The following is a 16,635-nucleotide window of genomic DNA, read 5'->3' as shown; positions in this document are numbered from 1 at the left end:
TTTTATGTTAGGAGGATTTTGACTACTGATTCAATCTCCTTGTTATTGGTCCATTCACGTTATCTCTTTCTTCCTGATTCAGTCTTGGTGGCTTGTAAGCTTCTAGTAATTTATCCATCTCTTCTAGGTTTTCTAACTTCTTGGCACATTTTTTTAGAGGGGTCTCTTATGATTCTATGCATTTCTGTGGTATCAGTTGTAAAGTCTTCTCTTTCATTTCTAATTTTATTTATTTGTGTCTTCTCTCTTTTTTTTTAGTTAGTATAGCTAAAGTTTTGTGAATTTTGTTTACCTTACCTAAAAACCAGGTTTTAGTTTTGTTGATATTTTCGATTGTTTTGCTGGTCTCTATTTCTTTTATTTCTTCTCTAATCTTTGTTCTTTCCTTCTGCTAACTTTGGGTTTAGTTTGTTTTCTTCCTAGTTCCTTGAAGTGTAAAGTTAGGCTGCTTATTTGAGATCTTTCTATTTTCTTAATATAGGCATTTATTCTTTGCTCTCAAAACTGCTTTTGCAGTCTCTAATAGAACTTGATATGTTGTGCTTCCAGTTTTCATTTGTTTCAAGATATTTCTTGATTTTGCATTTGATTTCTTCACTGATCCATTGGTTGTTCAGGAGTGTGTTGTTTAATTTCCACATATTTTTAGATTTTCCAGCTGTCCTCTTGTTGTTGATTTCTAGTTACATACTACTGTGGTCTGAAAAGATACTTGATATAATTATAATCTTAAATTTGCTAAGATATATTTTGTGCCTTATCATATGGAAAATATTGTGTGTGCACTTGAGAAGAACATGTATTCTGCTTCTGTTGGATGGAACATTCTATAAATATCTGTTAGGTTCATTTGGTCTAATGTGTGGTTCAAGTCTATCATTTCCTTGTTGATTTTCTATCTGGATGATCTGCCCATTGCTGAAAGTGGGGTATTGAAGTCCTCTACTCTTATCATGTGTTGTCTATTTCTCCCTTCAGATCTGTTAATATTTGCTTAAAATATTTCAGTTGGATGCATATATATTTATAGTTGTTATATCTTCTTCATGAGTTGACTCTTTTATCATTATATAGTGACCTTCTTTGTCTCTTGTTACCATTTTTGGCTTAAATAAGTATAACTACCCCCACTTTCTTTTGGTTTCCACTTGCATGGGATACTTTTTCCATCCCTTCACTTTGAACCTATGTGTGTCTTTAAAGCTGAAATGAGTCTTTTGTAGGTAGTATGTTGTTGTGTCTTCTTTTTTCTTTAGCCATCCAGCTACTTTATCTTTTGATTGGTTAATTCAATCCATTTACATTTAGAGTTACTATTGATATGTGAGGACTTATTAATGCCACCTTATTAACTGATTTCTGGTTATTTTGTATTTCAATTGTTTCTTTCTTCTTCTGTTTCTGCCTACCTTTGTAAATTGGTGATTTTTCCTTGTGGTATGGTCTCTTTCCCCTTTCTTTATCTTTTCTGCATCTGCCCTAGGTTTTTGCTTTGTGGTTAATATGAGCTTTACATAAGACATCAAGTTTTGGGTTAGCCAAAAAGTTCATTAGGATTTATCCATTACATCTTATAGAAAAACCTGAACAAACTTTTTGGCCAACCCAATAGATAAAACAGTTAATTTTAAAGTGATACCAAGTTAACTTTGATGATCAACAAATATTTCACCCTTTTACTCTCCCCATTTATATTTTGATGTCATCAAGTACCTGTTTTCGTATTGTGTATTTGTTACCACATGATAATAGCTATAATTATTTTTAATACTCTTTTCCTCTGACCTTCATATTATGGTAAGTGGTTAACACATCTTCCTATTACATATGTAGAGTTTTTCTAAGTCTGAGTATATATTTATCTTAACTAGTTTGTTGCATACTTTTGTGTTTTTTATGTCACTAATTAACTTGTTATTTCAGCTTGAAGAACTTCTTTCAACATTTCTTGCAAGGCAAGTCTACTTATGGTGAATTTCTTCAGCTTTTGTTTATCTAGGAAAGTATTTATTTTGTTTATCCAGGAAAGTATTTCTCCTTCACATCTGAAGGGTAACTTTGTTGAGAGTATTATTAGCTGGGATTTTTTCCCCCAATACTTTGAATATGTCATTCTACTCTCTCCTGGCCTGTAAAGTCTCTAGTGAGAAATCTGCTGTTAGCCTAATGGGAATTCCTTTGTAGACTACAATTTTCCCCCTGTTTTAAGAATTCTTTCTTTATCCTTGATTTTTTGACTGTTTTGTTATCTATATCTTGGAGAAGATCTTTTTGCATTGAGATGATCAGGTTATCTGCTAGCTTTGTTAAATTGGATATCCAATTCTCTCTCCAGGTTTGGAAAGTTCTTTGCTATTATTTTTTCAACTAAATTTTCTGTTCCCTTCTCCCTCTATTCCACATCTGAAATCCAGATTATTTTTATATTTGTTCTTTGAAAGGAATCCCATAGATCATGTCGACTCTCTTTGCTCTTTTCATTTTTTTTCTTTGTTCTCTTCTAACAGTGTCATTTCAAAATTCCTATCCTCTGATTCACTTATTCTATCTTCCATTTGCTCACCTTTACTGCAGATGTTCTCTATTGCATTTTTCATTTCACTTATTGAATTCTTCAACTCCAGAAATACTGTTTGATTCTTTTTTATAATTTCTATCTCTTTTAAAAATCTTATTTTTATCGTGTATTTTTTGGAATTTTGTTAAATTCTTTGTTACTTTTCTTGTAGCTTGTTGAGTTTCTTCAAAACAGCTACTTTGAATTTTTTTGCCAGCTAGATCACAAAATTTAGTGCTTTTGTGCTCAGCATCCACCACTCCAGACAAGTTATAGACATTTCCATCCATCCTGTAAAGTTCCCACATGCACCTTTGCAGTCAATCCCCAACTCCCACCCCACTTCCCATCTAGAAAGCTGCCGGTCAGTCTTCCTTCACTGTGGATTGGATTTGTCTTTTCTGGTGTTCACACAAGTGAAATCTGTCTTCTTTCACTCAGCATAACACATTCATCCATGCAGTTGCATGTTAGTTCCTTCTGATCAGTGAGCATCCCATGGTATGGTTGTCCATGTTTTGTTTATTCATCCAACCTATTGACGGTCATCTGGGTTGTTTCCATTTTTGGGCTATTACGAATAAACCTGCTATGGATATTCATGTACAACTCTTTGTGTGCACATATATTTTCATTTCTCTTGGGTAAATACTTGGGAATGTAATTGCTGGGTCTAGTAGGAAATGTATGTGTAACTTTATTAGACATGAGAATTGTGCTTTTAAATAGGGTGTTGAGGGCAGGCTTCACCAGGTGACATTTCAGCAGAGGCCAGAAGGAAGTGAGGGGAGCCTTGTGGGTGTCTGCAGGGAAGAGTATTCTAGGTAGAGGGAACTGGGGGGTGATGTGTCTGAAGAACAGCGTGGAGGGCAATGTGTTGGAATCAGAGTGAGTGAGGCGGAGAGGCTTAGGAGGTGAGTTCAGTGCATAACAGGGCTGTATGGTGTCTGGCCCTGTAGGTCATGGTGAGGACATTGGCTTTTACTTTGAGAACTCATGGGAGGGTTCTGAGCAGAGGTGGGACAGGATTGGGCTTGTATTTTAACAACCCCCTTCCCAGATTTCCAAGTGGAGAATGGGCTGTAGGACAGGGAGCAGGGAGGCCAGCAAGAAGGCTACTGCAATAGTCCTGGTGGGATATGCAGGAGCTGACTGGGGTTAAGGTGGCAGAGGGTGAGGAGTGTCAGATTCTGGGTCTACTCTGAAGGTGGAGCCACAGGGGAAGCATTGGTTATGGGAGGTGAGGGAAATAAGGACATGAAGGATGGCTTGGCCCCGAGGTGGCCTTTAGGAGCTGAGATTTACTGCCAGCCAACAGCCAGCAAGGAAATTTGTATCTCAGGCCAGCAACCCCAAGGAACTGGACTCTGCAGATCACCTCAGATGGGGTATTTTGTTCAAAGGTGTTATTATTTGGGGTTTTCTCTTTGTATGGGTACGCCTGCTCCACTCTTCTTGCTCCCTCTTGTGGCAGAATTCTTAAGCTCATTCTTTTCTCATTCTTACAACCCACCAGGCTGGCTACAGGAAACTTCTTTTTCTTTCCAGAAGGTGGCAGTATAGCTCAAGTTTGTGGTTTCTCCTTTGCCCCTAGACCTTGGCCTGTTTTCTGAGCATGCTCCCTGTCTACTGGAGCTCTCTCACTACAACACGTGGAAATATGCACAACGAGCTGGCAGCAGAGTAAGAGGTGAGGGTTTAACACTCTGGGCATTGGAAGTGCCTCTGGACCTGGTAGGGAGATTCCTCAGGTGTGGTACTCCCAGAAGCTTGTGGGTGGACTTCCTGCTGCACACAATCCCTTTAATGCCCTTTGAAAAAAAAATTATTTGCCTCTTTCCCAATCTCCTTCCCCCTCCAACTCATGCAGGTCCTGCCAAAGTAGTCTGAGTTCTACTGAAGAGAAATGGGTTTCTCCAGTCATATCCCACACCGCTGGGGTAGCCAGGCACTCACTCACTGCTGTCCTTTTCTTGCATGGGAGAAGTCACTGCTACCGGATAGATCAACACCATGCAGTGTTTCCTTAGGAAAGGGGGTGGTACTGGGAAAGTTTCTCTTACCATCACCTCTGCTGCTACCAAACTCATTTATTTACTCATCACTTTTACTTCAATAGCATTCTGGACTCTTCCTTAAGGGAGGCTGGCCTTCTGTAAATTTTCTCTCCTGCATGATTACCTGCCCATGTCAGTACTCACCAGGTTTTTCCCTGATCATGTCAAGAAGGGTTTGGGGAGGTTTGCTGGCTCTTCTGTTTCTGCAACCTATAGTGATGTCTGTCTGCCTAGTTACTGGATGCACAGGTGGGAGAGACTCCTCCTGGGTTCCTTGACTTATGGTGCTAGATTGCATAACCCTACAAAGGTGTTTTTGTCTGTGGATGGCTTCATTGTTTAGAAACAATTCATTGTTCAAATTCATTGTTTATTTATTTATTTATTTTTTTCTGGTACGCAGGCCTGTCACTGTTGTGGCCTTTCCCGTTGCGGAGCACAGGCTCCGGACGCGCAGGCTCAGTGGCCATGGCTCACAGGCCTAGCTGCTCTGCGGCATGTGGGATCTTCCCGGACTGGGACACGAACCCATGTCCCCTGCATCAGTAGGTGGACTCTCAACCACTGTGCCACCAGGGAAGCCCAAATTCATTGTTTAGAAAGAGAGATAACAAGGAGGAATGTCTTATGCAACATTGATAGTGACATCACTCCTTTTTGATTGTTTCTTTTTCTGTGAAAATACTTTTTAGTTTAATGTACTCCCACTTGTTGATTTTAGCTTTTGTTGCTTGTAATAAATTATTATAATCTTAAAGTTTTTGTGGTTGTACCATATAGTAGTTTATAAAATAAGAAAATATCTTGATTGGTTGTCAGCAGAAGAGTATTTAATATACTGTGTATTGTCAATGTATAGTTATAGTATTTATGAATGTTTCAAGTTGTTTTAAGCTGACATCTTTAAATCTGATTAAGAAGATATTTTTTCTAATAGTGTTCTTAAGCCAGCACGTTTCAGTTTTCTCCTTTTCTCTCTTCTTTACCCTTCTTTCTTCTCTAACATTCTGACTTTCTCCTTTCTGTCCTTTGTTGTTTTCCTGTCTTATATTTTGCCATACCAAATTGCTTCTATTGGCCACATAAAATCATTTTCCAAAAAATAAAATCAATAAATGTTTCTTTTTCATGAAACAACCCACTAGTCAACTAGCCACAGATAGTATGAGTTATAGAATATTGTTTTTAATCTCATAACAAATATCATATCTGTGAAAGCTATTTTCTTTAAAAATAAATGTGTAGTTAAAAATGCATATATTCTCAACATAATCTGCAAAAGTAACAAATTTTTTTGTAAAAATAGCTTAAACACTAAGTTTATAGTAAATCAATGCAAATAGGCACAAACATCACTAAAGTAAAGTTATTTTAATATACTGATTGGTTATAAACAGCGTTAGCAGTAATAAAAGCAAACTAGACTTTCAGCAACAATTATAATGGGAAAATTACAGTGAAAATTGTCTTCTAAATTTTACTGGAAGTTCTGTTTGATAACTTGGTAAAGGAGGGAAGTAGAAGATCCAAAGTTTCTTTGTTTATAATAGATGGCGTAGAAACCCCTATGCCATTAAAAAAAATGTTAGCTAAATAATAATATGTCCCATTTTTTCTTACAGCATTGCCACTTACTCATTACGCTGTTGTAGGTCAAGTCTAGAGGAAAAACTATTGAGAATACAATACAAATTGAGATTGATTCAAGATATTTAAGGATAATTTTCCAAGAATGAATTTTATATTTTTTACTGAACAAAAGATCAAATATTTTGGGTAGTATTGAAGCCATGTCCTCCAAATTTACTCCTGACTTATTCCTTGGGCTTCTGCTTCAAAAATGTAGGATTCATCTTCCCAAGAATATGCTATTTGTTAATAAAATACTATGGTAAAATATAACCAAATCATGTTTTTGATCATATGAAATTTTAACATACTGACATGCTGACTAAGCAAAATGAAAGATAAAAATTTGCTTATGCATTTAGTGCATGCACATATATTGAATTCATACATGTAAATTCATGTTTTAAAAATTATGCATAAATATTTTCTATACATTTCACAGGAAGGTTGATAAAGTTACATCACAGTGTAAATAAAGCACTTATGTATTCTCATGTTAAATGTTAGTGAGGTCTTTGTACAGTTGATCAAGACATATATGTCACAAGTAGGAAACTAATATGAATACTCTAAGCACTTTAAGGGAGGGTTGTAACACATTTACTGGGAGGAATAGCAAGTACATTATTCGTCTTACCATTTTAAACAGACTGATATTGAAGTTTATGAAAATGTCATCTCTCTAAAATCTATGAAAATCCATAACTCATGAACTCTCTTTGGCAGGGTAATAGCAGTTTCAATTACTTGCCTTTTAAATGTCGAATGTCAAGTCTGAACAGTGAAACTGTCAAACTGTCAAAAGTATATATCATAGGCATTTCTTTCTTATCATTGTTATGAAGTATGCAAATATAGCACAGCAATTCTCTTCATAGAGCTAACACTATTTCTTCCTCCTGAGTAATAACATTTTTCAGAGTGAAAGACGCTGAAATAAATTTTGTACTTAAATGCAGTTTTTCTGGGATTGGTGCAAAGAAGATTTCAGATCTAGTGGTGGATTTATTTATTGATTTGGCATTTCTTTTTCTAAGCATATAAAGAAGTCAGGAAGTGTTCACTTTGTTGATGTTGGGAGACAACAATTAAGATTAGGAAAATTATTCAGCCTACAAACAACTTTCCCAATGCAGCACCCATTATCCTAAAATTGACATGTCTCATGGCTCAAATAATAATTATGTGAAAAGAAATCATATGAACATCTAGCTTGTTTCAGTTTGCACCAAAGTTCTATTAGACACTAGTAACTTGAGCTGAGGCCAATTTCACTACCAATAGAACTACTTAAATTTTTATATTCTGAGCTAAAAAATGAAAATAGTTCATTGTTTTAACAACATTAGACAGCATAGAAATGGAAAGAGGTATGAAAGAGTTCGAATTCCTCTGCCTTCTTTTGTACTAGTTGTGAATTTTAGAGTTGCATTTTTGTCATTATTTTTTTAGAAATTCAGAGCACATAATATACATGGGCTTCTGCATAGAATGTTGGTGCTATCACACATGTTATGTGTGAATAACATGTAATAAATGATAAGAATATACCCAGTACTAATACAAGCTACTTTCTCAAATATAACCATCAGAGAATGTTAAGAATGAAAGCTCCACTGTCACCAGAGCCAAGAATAGGCTACTTAATAGTAAATGGATCCCGATCATGATTGCTATGAGTGGGTTGGACTTGAAAACTTGTAAATGAACATTTGTAGAGTGCTAATGTTCATATTATGGGAACTATGCCCAGAGCCAGAATATTTAACTTTAATTCTATCATTAGCCGCTCAGTCAATTGGCTTTTATTACACTTTCATTCCGAAAAGTGCTATTTCTTCACTTCTCTATTTCATAATTCACCTTCTTGTCCTGCCTGCTCAGGAAGCTATGTTATAATACTGTGTGTAACATTCTTTTTACTATAGTTCTGATTATAATTGTAATTCTGTAAACTGAGATTTATGAACAGTGATCAGTATAGTGTTCAGGATGAAAAGATGAATTAACAAATACATTTTTAAAAAGTCATCAATAAAAGTTCTATAATTGTGAAGTTAAATTAAACATAATTAATGACATTATATAACTTTTTCATATTATAAAAGAAAGCCCTTGAGCATCTGTAGCTTTTCTATCTAAGATATTGACTAGATCTAAAACAGTACTTATTAGTTATAAAAATTACCCATTGTTAAAGTGTTACAAGAATTTGCTGGAAACATGTTTGTATGTCAATGCTAGATCAACCCCCTATTTTAAAAGTGTCAGTGGGATGGGAATGGTCAGGTCACTTAGATACTTAGTCTCACATATATTCTTTGATTTTCTGAAATTCTTAGGTTTTTTTGGTTTGGTTTTTTTAACTTGACCATACTTAAAGAAATAAATAAACAAAAATATATGTATGTGCATGTGATGTATCCAACAAATCATTTCTCTAAAATTGACAGTGTCTTTTGTCTTTCTGTGCATTCCCATGAAAGAGAAGATAAATTAAAACAAACAAGAATACTAGTGATTACTCAAATAACAAATATGGAAATTATGTGTTTCTCTTCTCAGGACAGTTTCCTGCTCAGGTAACCTATCTCTCACACAGACCCTCACAAGAGATGTATTTGATTTGTATCAAAAGACATTCATTTACATATTTAAAGTAACTAAGTCACCATACAGTTCAATCTGTTTAGAAAACCACTAGAACCATTAATAGGATTATTGACACTGTCTTATTAAGTGAAGCAAGTTTCACTACCATTGGATCTACTTCAAATGTTATATTTCTGAGCTACAAAAGGAAAATATTTCATTGATTTAAATAAAATTATTCATTTAGGCAATTATTAAGCAAGTAATTCATCAAATTGTTAAGTAAAATAGTCTTTATAACACGGTTGACTCCTCTGGCTTGAACAGATTTGAAGTATAATCAGAGAACCTATTTTTTACTACTTCAGTCAACTTCAATTGTATATGCTGGACAGTCTCAAAATTATCCAATTATCTACAAATGGCAAACTATATTTGCTTAAATCAGGCACAGGAGCTTATTCTTGTGAGAAAGTAAGAAGTGTTGGGTGAAAACCACTCTGCAAAATAATATAGTTTGGGGTCTGACCAAACGATATGGAATATAGTGATTTCAACAGGCTCTTTGCAATCGTTAATTTATAAAAACAAACACAAACACATACTCATTCACACAGGAGTGACTTTAATTAAGAAAACATCTAGTCTTCCCCCACCTCAGGACCACACTTGAAATCGAAATGACTGAAAGAAACTAATCTGTTTTCAAAAACACTAGAGATGTATAAATTTCAGAGAGAATGCTAACCAGTTTAGATTTCATGCTATAACTGGAATCTTAAACTCTTTTTCTATCTTCATTGGAAGTAAGAACAGCTTACCATTTTCTTCTGGTTATAATTTTTCATTTGGTCATCATGATCAATATTATGCTACCTCTCTTTTTTTATCTCCAGGCTGAATAATTGCAAGTTTTTAAACATGCTTTGTTTTCCCTATTTTTCTAGTTCTTTCCTCAGATATGGAACTGTTCTTCGAACTGTTTTCAAATCCACTAACTCTTTACTTAAAGAATCTTAGCAAGTCCTTGCTTGTATTTTCAGGGTTTGCCAAAGGATGAAAAAATTGAGGGTTGGCTAATATGGATTCTTTCATTCAGCAGATGAATACATAAAATCTACTGTATGCTGGGAAATATTTCAGGGGCCAAGGATACAATAGTGTGCAAGACAGACATACGCACGGTGTTTACAGTTGACTGGGACTTACACGTAAAGTAGGTCTTAAAAATTCTTTATTAAAATGGCAAAGTTGGTGATTACAATCCAGTTTGTCATCCATATGATCTCCCAGTTGCCATTCCCTATCTTTAATCTATGATGATAGTTAACTGAGGGGAGGGAAGGGTGACACCACTGAGTTTACCACACAAAGTTATAGTTGAAAATTGACTGGTGGTAATAGAAAATTAGTATCATGCGAAGTCTGAAGGTCATATTCCTTTATGTTTGTCAGCCATTGCCAATCCTCTCCATTACGGAACTTAAATAATAGTATATGTTCTCCGAAACCATGGCCGACAGAGTCAGGGAGGAAAATCTAGTTTTTCCAAAGGGGGAAAAATTAGCATTAGAAACAATTTTTGTGCATGGTTTTAAAACTGCTACCTGGAATGATTGCTCCAAGCTACTTGAAGACACCATCCTGAGAATCTCAGTGAAAGCTAGTATAAGGTGCCATGCATTTTCAAAAATGTTATTTTGAAAATATCTTTATAAAATAGGAAGACCAAGAATAACAGTGCTTTAGTACAGGCTTTTTGGAGTAAAAAAAGTTCAAATGCATTCAGATAGCAGTCGCTCAATTGTAAAGCTTTATGTCTTTATTACTGAAAAATAAATTAAGGGAAATATGTATATATGAAAAGAAATGTGATTCAAAAGTAGTGTAAAGAACCAGCTTCCTCATATTCTCTAATACAGGCTGGTAGATGGAGGAATTTGAAAAGAGGAGAATGTGAAATTGCATCTCTAAATCATTTATTCAATCAATTAATTACCAAATCAATAATTTTTATTTAAAATTAAGCATAGTATTTTACAGAGCTTAAATAATTACTGTGAGAGAAAACTAGATGGATTGAAGGATTCATGTAAAAATGTGTTTTCTCTATATTTTATTATGCGTTTATATCACAACAAAATTAGTATGTTAAAATAAAATGCATTTAGCATTCTCAAAGGTATCATCAAGCATAAAGAGTAAGAAATCTGAACTATTGGGGAGAGGGGACATAAATTATTATAAACAAAAACTTAACCACAATAATATTAGTTACAAATGCTTTCAAGAAAAGAAAACGAGGCAAGGGATAACTTTAGATAAGTTGTTTATGGAGCAAATGCCACAATCAAATGAGATAGTAAGTCATGCAGGTACTAGGAGGACATTGCTCATGTGCTCAAGGAGTTTGAATTTAGTTGCCTTGGTAGAGCATGGCAAGTCAAATAACAGTGCAAACCATTACTAATTCACAAGACTGTCAATACCTAGTCAGTTATACTTTTTGGTTTTCATCACAATCATCTAAAAAGGAAGAATTCCCTGAAGTAAGACAAGAAGAAGCATAATGTGCAGCCTAGTTTTTAGATTCTGAGCCTAAACCTCAAAGCATACCAGACTGACCTGAAGCAGATACCTCAGAAGTACGAAATTCACACTGAACGTATGCACACATCCATTCTGTTTTGTTTCTGTCCTTCCTGTCCTAGAAAGACACTAGTCTTTCTAGTCTTTCTCTGGTTCCTCTATTGTCAAGAGCTCTGGTCCTAGCATCTACGTTATAAAATTTCCACCATCTATTCTTAGCTGAAGTCCTGTTAAACTCCTTTTATTAGTCCTAATGCTAATAATAATATCAGCAGTAACTGACATTTACTAGATGGCTATTATATGGCAAAGTGCATTTACCCATATTATTTCATTCAATCCTCACAAATTTCAGGCAAAATAGGTATTGTTTTGATCCCAATTTTTTTTAACATCTTTATTGGAGGATAATTGCCTTACAATGGTGTGTTAGTTTCTGCTTTATAACAAAGTGAATCAGTTATACATATACATATGTTCCCATATCTCTTCCGTCTTGCATCTCCCTCCCTCCCACCCTCCCTATTCCACCCCTCTTGGTGGTCACAAAGCACCGAGCTGATCTCCCTGTGCTATGTGGCTGCTTCCAACTAGCTATCTATTTTATATTTGGTAGTGTGCATATGTCCATGCCACTCTCTCACTTTGTCACAGCTTACCCTTTCCTCTCCCCATATCCTCAAGACCATTCTCTAGTAGGTCTGTGTCTTTATTCCCGCCTTACCCCTAGATTCTTCATGACCTTTTTTTTTTCTTAAATTCCATATATATGTGTTAGCATACGGTATTTGTTTTTCTCTTTCTGACTTACATCACTCTGTATGACAGACTCTAGGTCCATCCACCTCACTACAAATGACTCAATTTCACTTCTTTTTATGGCTGAGTAATATTCCATTGTATATATGTGCCACATCTTCTTTATCCATTTATCCAATGATGGACACTTAGGTTGTTTCCATCTCCTGGTAAATAGAGCTGCAATGAACATTTTGGTACATGACTCTTTTTGAATTATGATTTTCTCAGGGTGTATGCCCAGTAGTGGGATTGCTGGGTCTTATGGTAGTTCTATTTGTAGTTTTTTAAGGAACCTTCATACTGTTCTCCATAGTGGATGTATTTGATCCCAATTTTACAGTTTCTGAAACTCAGACTTTGAGAGATTAGATAAGGTACCTTGAAGTCAAACAGCTAAGTAAGTGTAAGTGTCCATGTCTCCTTGACTCTGAAACCCATGTCCTTTTATGTCACCCTTTTTTCTTTTCAGCTCAGTTCTGATAAACTCCAACATCTTTGTACCACTGCACTGACAAATGGGTGTGTCCCATTTTCAAAGTTTTATCTAAGAAATGTACAGTATATATACCCTTGAAGTGTGGTATGATTTGATTTGGAGAAAGGGAATGATGAAGACATTTTGAGATATGAAGAAGGGGAAGGTTCAAGCAGAGGGTAAGTTGGGAAAAATTATGGAGGACCTAGAATGTGAGAGTAGAGAGTTTACATGATTTTAGTGCATGTGGCATAATAACATTTTATTTTATGCTGGTGTTCTATAGGAGAAATTATAAGAAGTAGAGTGGAAAGAAGTTAGGATGCAGAAAGAATAGTTGGGAAGCTGCTAAGAAAATGTAATGATGGGAGGTCTCATGTAAATTAATACTAGTGGAATAACAATGAAACAAAACATGAAAATGAAAGATACTTTGAAAAACGAATCAGGAGGGCTTGATGACTGGATAATAATTTTTATAATTCTTTGATTAGCGTAAAACAATTATGACTTTTTGCTGAAAAAGGGTAAGCAAAAAGGAAAGATCAGAGAACATTTTAATATATTTAGTCCTAATAAATTTATTTATAGTAACAACATTCCAAAGATGTTGTGGGATTATACTTAATATTGAAAATATATTGATCTAGTTCTATTAAGTTTGTTCATTTTAATTGAAGTATAATTGACTTACGATATTATATTAGCTTCAAGTGTACAGCATAGTGATTCAGTATTTTTACAGTTTATATTCCATTGAGTTATTACAAGATAGTGGTTATATGAAGTTGGACCCTTACCTTCTACCATTAAAAAAAAAAGCTCAAAATGAATCAAACCCTAAATGTAAGAGCAAAAATGTAAAACTCTTAGAAGAAAACATAGAGATAAATTTTTGTTCTCTTGTTGAGTAGAGTGTTCTATAGATGTCTGTTAAGTCTGGTTGATTTATAATGTTGTTCAAGTCCTCTATTTCCTTGTTGATCTTCTGTCTAGTTGTTCTATTTATTATTGGAAATAGAATATAGATGTCTCCAACTTTTATTATTAAATTATAATTTTCACCTTCATTTTTATCCATATTTGTTTACACTTTTTGGAACTCTATTATTTGGTATGTCAATGAAAATTAATCAACAATCTATGCAAGAAGTGGAAAATTTTATCCGAGCCAAATTTGAGGACTATACCCTGGGAACAGCATCTCAGAAAGCTCTGAGTACTGTTCTACTCATTAGAAGTCAAGACACAGTTATATAAGTTTTTTGAGACAGAGAGCTGGACATAAAATGATGTATTTTGACAGTTTAGACAACCCAGATCTAAGTGTCCTCTTGACCCCTTACAAGATCAAGAAGGAATTTTATCTTTTAAGGAGTTGTCTTGTTGCTGTTAGGAGAATGTTGCTCTTTAAGGTTGAGCAAGTATTTCTGCTGATGGGGGAGTTCTGGTTGATGAATAATGCAGATACACAATGCACAGTAGGAAGGAGAAAGGAGGCCAAAGGGCAGAGATAAATTTTTATGTTTAAATTTTTGTCTTGCCATAAAATATGAATTTTATTTCACAAGTACATATATATTTATAACTGTATATCTTTTGATGCATTAACTCTTTTATCATTATAAAATGTCATATATCTCTAATAAAATTTGGTGTTTTAAAGTCTTTTTTTGTCTGTTATTAATATATCTACTCCAGCTTTCTTGCATTTGCTATTTGCATATCTTGTACTATCTTTTTACTTTCAGTCTATTTATAACTCTGAATATAAAGTGTCTCCTGTATATTTAGTTCATAATTTTTTATGTCTTACAATCTCTCCTTTTTTATTGGATTGTTTAATCTATTCACATTTAATGTTGTTATTAATAAAATTGGAGTTACATCTGCCATTTTACTTTTGGTTTTCTATGTGTCCCATGATTTTTTTTTTTTTTTGCTACCCTATTTCTCCTTTGCTGATTTTCTATTCACTGAGTTATTATTTATTGTACTTTTCTACTCCAGAATTTCCACTTGGTTATTTTTGATAATTTTCTACTTTTTTATTGATGTTCTCTATTTGATGCAACATTGTTATCATGTCTTCTTTTATTTCTTTAACAATGCTTTCCTTTAGTTCTGTGAACATATTTACAGTGGTACTTTGAAATCTTTCTCTGGTTACTGGTGTTCCTCTCTGCCCCTGAGCTTACTATTGTTATTTGCTTGTTTATTTATTTAGTGACTAACTGGACTATTTTTGGATTATTTTAGCCAAGTCTTTTGCTCACCTCCTCCATGCCACCTACACACCCACAGTGTTGTCTTTGAAATTGCTTCTCAGGAAGATACAGCTTTGGGCATAGTCACAGTCAGCCTGTGATGGCAGTGATACTAATAGGGCTCTCTTCTAAGCTTTCTCTAACCACACACAGCTGTTACACTGCATTAATTGCTGGTCAATTGCTCTTTTCTTTTCAATAAGGCCCTGAGGCATAAAGTCCTCTACAGACTAATCTAATCATGTAGTGGCCCCCTGCATGGTTATTTTCTGAGGTCAAAGTCTGCTACTTGTTCTCATCCCAGGAGTGTTCCTCTCAATCATCTTATTCCTCTGTTATGTCTTGCAGGCCTACAGTCTAGGCTTTACATTCATTAGATCCATAAATCTCTTCCCAGTTGCTTTTCATTACAACTTCTACTGTGCTTGAGAGCACCTTTAACTTTAAACTTCTCCAACCTCTGTTACAAATGAGGTTAGTTCCTTAGAGAAGAGATTAGGAACTATCTGTTTTATAGCCTGCTTCTCTCCCTAGGCAAAAATCTCTCAACCAGGGTTTTGGAGTTGGTAGTGGGGACAGTATCAACCTTTTCTCTGAGTGACCCCCCCACCCTTGGAGCTAAGTACTCAGTGGAGAAAGGAGTAGTAGCCTGAGATGCTCTTGGTTTGCCTCTACTAGTGTGAAACCACTGCCTCACCAGTTACGGGAGAGCTATCTGGGGTCTGGAATTTTCAGCATGCCATGCCCAAGGTTCCATTCCACCAGTAGAGGAAGGGAGCCCCCTACCTTTTGACTGACCTTACTTGTGTGTCAGCAACCAGCAGCTGGGATCAGGATGAGAAAAGCTGACATTCTTCTCCTGGGAAGAAAGGTCTGGGCTGAGAGCTCGAAGAGAGATAGCCTTTTGCTCTTGGCTGCAACAGTCTGAAATGAAGTCTCTGCCTCACTTAGCTGGGAGTGGGGAGGAAGGGAGTAGTTGTACGAATTCCACAGACTCTCTCTCATCTTTTCCCCAACTTTTCTTAGATTTTCTTGAATAGATATGTGTTCATTTTCTGTTTGCCCTTAAGACCATTTCCAGAAGCTTTAAATGGTTGTGTGTGTTTTTAAAATATTTTCCACCAGATTCAATGGTGAGTAGATCAGCTGTTTCATATGCTGTCAATCTGGGACTCAATCTAGGTGCTAATGACCTTAGCCTTTCACAGAACGGGATTTCTTGCTCTTCAACTTGCTCCTAAACATCATGGATATTACATAAATAGGCAATGTTTTATCATATGTTTTATTGTAATGGTCATAGAATGAGGCAAAATACAAGCTTTGCTTTTATTTCTGGTAGGAAAATTGCTTTCCATTTTGTTGGCATAATTTGTGGTAAAATAATTCCTACTACCATACTGCAGTGTGCCGAGTAGTGTGGTAAAGAATGTTTTCACACTGTAGTGGTTAAATCAAGAACAAATTACCATTCTTTCATTTACTAATTGACAAAATATTTAGTGAGTGCATATTATAGCCAAAAACTAGTCTAGGATCTAGGTTTAACCTCAAAATGAAAATAGACAAGATTTCTGCCAGCAATAGCATTAGTATTAAATTCAAAGAAATAATTTGCCAATTATAAAACAGTATGATAAGTGGCTATGATAGGGAAACAAGCTCACA

The sequence above is a fragment of the Stenella coeruleoalba genome (genome assembly GCF_951394435.1).
Source record: "Stenella coeruleoalba genome assembly, chromosome: X".
NCBI classification, from domain to species: domain Eukaryota; kingdom Metazoa; phylum Chordata; class Mammalia; order Artiodactyla; family Delphinidae; genus Stenella; species Stenella coeruleoalba.
This window is presented reverse-complemented; position numbering follows the sequence as displayed.